This window comes from Fukomys damarensis, unplaced genomic scaffold (assembly GCF_012274545.1).
Source record: "Fukomys damarensis isolate Sample0158 unplaced genomic scaffold, DMR_v1.0_HiC HiC_scaffold_36, whole genome shotgun sequence".
Classification (NCBI taxonomy): Eukaryota; Metazoa; Chordata; class Mammalia; order Rodentia; family Bathyergidae; genus Fukomys; species Fukomys damarensis.
In genome coordinates, this window is record NW_022900948.1 from 30,774,319 (window position 1) to 30,777,592 (window position 3,274).

Here is a 3,274-nt window from a genome sequence, read left to right on the forward strand (position 1 = left end):
TCCATTGTATTAAAAAAAACCACATCTTCTTTATCCATTCATCTATTGATGGATATTTGGGTTATTTCCAAGATTGAGCTATTACAAACTGTGCCGCTGTAAACACTGGTGTGCATATATCACTGTGGTATCATGTGTTTAATTCTTTCAGGAAGATATTGATAAGGGGGATAGCTGGGTCAAGTGGAACCTCTAGTTTTCATTTTTTGAGAAACCTCCACACTGGTTTCCACAGTGGTTGCACCAGTCTGCACTCCGACCAGAAGTGGACAAGGGTTCCTTTTCTGCCATAGTCTCTCCAACATTTGTTATTGGTTGATTTCTTGATGATAGCCATTCTTTCTAGAGTGAGGAGGAATATTAGTGTTGCTTTAATTTGCATCCCTTGAATGACTAGTGATGTTGAACATTTTTCCATATATTTATTTGCCATTTCTACTTCTTCATCTGAGAAGTGCATATTCATTTCAGATGTCCATTTTTGGATTGGGTCTTTAAATTTGGGGGATCTGAGTTTTTTGAATTTTTAAATGTATTCTAGATATTAGTCCTTTGAAGAACAGCATGCAATTCTTTCCCCATTCTATGGGTTGTCTCTTCACTTGGTTGGAGGTTTCTTTTGCTGTGCAAAAGCTTTTTAATAAGATGAGATCCCAGTTGTTGATTCATTGTGACATTTCCTGTGGGATCAGGGTTTTGTTTATAAAATCTTTGCATACAACTATGTCTTCAAGAGTTCTACTTATTCTCTCTTCCAGCATATTAAGTGTTTCTGTTTTAATATTTAGACCTTTGATCTAGTTTGATTTTAGTTTAGTGAATAGTAAAAGACACGTATCTAGGTTTAATCTTCATCATTGGAAAGTCAGTTTTCTCAGCACCATTTATTAAAGAGGCTGTTTAAATCAACATAGTGAAAATGGCCATGCTACCAAAACAGCTATACACATTCAATGCAATGCTGATTGAAATTCCAACACTATATTTCACAGAACTAGAAAAAAATAATCAAAAAATTCATTTGGAACCAGAAGAGACCTAGAATAGCAAAAGCCATCCCAGGCAACAGAGACATGGCAGCTGGTATAACAATTCCCAATTTGAAACTATACTACAAAGCCACTGTGATAAAAAAGCATGGTACTGGCAAAAAACAGTCTTGAGGATCAGTGGAATAGATTGGAAGATACAAAAACAACTCCAGATGTATTCACCTACCTCATCTTTGACAAAGGAGCTGGAGGCAAGATAGAGTCTTTAATAAATGGTGTTGGAAAAACTGGATTTCAACCTGCCAAAGATTAAAACTAGACCCTTTCTTTCACCGTGCACTAAATCAAAATCCAAGTGGATTAAAGATTTAAATATTGAAAAAGAGTCACTAAATTTGCTGGAAGATAAATTAGGCAGAACTCTTGAAGACATTGGCATAGGAAAAGACTTTATGAACAAATCCTCAGTAGCACAGAAACTAGCAGAAAGAGTCAACAACTGGGATTTCATTTTATTAAAAAGCTACACTGCAAAAGAAACAATCAACAGAACTAAAAGAACCCACAATGTGAAAAAATTTTTACCAGCTTCTCCTCAAAGGACTATTATCTAGAATATATAAAGATCTCAAAAATATCAGCCCCCCAAATATAAAGACCTGATTAAAAAATGGGCATCTGAAATGAACAGACATTTCTCAGACAAAGAAGTAAAAGCAGCAAGTAAATATATGAAAAAATGTTCCACATCACTGGTCATTCAAGAGATGCAGATGAAAACAAAACTGAGATTTCACCTTACCCCACAAAGAATGACCATTATCAAGAAATCAACCAGTAACAAATGTTGGAGGGGTTGTGGGGAGAAAGGAACCCTTCTCCATTGTTGGTGGGAATGCAGACTGGTGCAACCACTATGGAAATCAATGTGTAGATACCTCAAAGAGCTGGGATTAGAGGTTCCATTTGACCCACCCATCCTTCTGCTGGGTATCTTTCCAAAATAATTAAAAGAATCATATCACAGTGATATATGTGCACCTATGTTTATAGCGGCACAGTTTGTAATAGCTAAAACTTGAAAACAGCCCATTTGCCCATCAGTTGGAGACTGGATGAAGAAGATACGGTTTCTCTATAAAGTGGAATACTACTTAGCCATAAAGAATGAGAAATTAGATTAATTCATGGGAAAATGGATTCATATTGAGGATATACTCCTAAGTGAAATAAATAAGTCATACATCTATAAACACTGAATAGTTTCTCTGGTGTGAAAAACTGTAATGGTACATAAGATCCTAATGGTATAATTGACAAGAAAAGGGCTAAGGGTGTAGGGGAAGTGGGAAGGTTAGGGGAAAGGAAATAAGGGAAAAAATGAGAAAATGGAAATGAAGTATTTGTAAATAGGAAATGATGGGGTGAATGGAAGGCAAGAATAAGGCAAAAAATGAGAATCAAGACCTGTCATATAAAGGTGCAAGATCCCAATGATGAATGTAACTGCACTGCATACATAAAATGAACCAATAAACTCAATGAGAAAAAAAAATAAAGAGGCTCTTCAAGTGAAGGTGTTTTGCCTCTTTGTCAAAGATAAGGTGGCTGAGTATGTTTGGAGTTGTTTCTGAAGTTTTTTCTTGGGTCTGTGGTTTTTTTTCTTTGCCACTACCATGCTGTTTTAATCACTATATCTTTGTAGTATAGTTTCCAGTCAGGGATTGTGATGCCCTTTGCCTTGCCTTTGTTGACCAGAATTGCTTTTGCTATCTAGGTCCCTTTTGGTTCCAGATGAATCTTAGGATTTTTTTTTCTAATTCTGTGAGATATGCTATTGGTATTTTGATTGGGATTGCATTAAGTATGTACAAAAAGTTTGGGAGTATAGCCATTTTCACTATATTGGTTCTTCCTACCCAGGAACAAGGGATGTCTTTTCATTTTCTGATATGGTCTTTGATCTCCTTTTTCAGAATACTGTATTTTCTAATGTAAAGTTGTTTTACTTCCTTTTCTAGATTGATTCCTACATATTTCATTTTTTTGGATGCTATTGTGAAATGTGCCACTCTGAATTTAAAAAAAAATTTATTTTTTGAAACCATGGTTTTGATATCTCTGGGTATACCCTTAAACATTTTTCTCATTTGGGGCTTCTTGTCTTTGATCTTTACAGAAGTGACATCACACTTACACGTAGAGGTATGTGAGGTGGTTCCCCTCAATCAATATTATCATCCTTGTTGTTTGTAGCTATAATTTCTTTGTTTTCCTGCTGT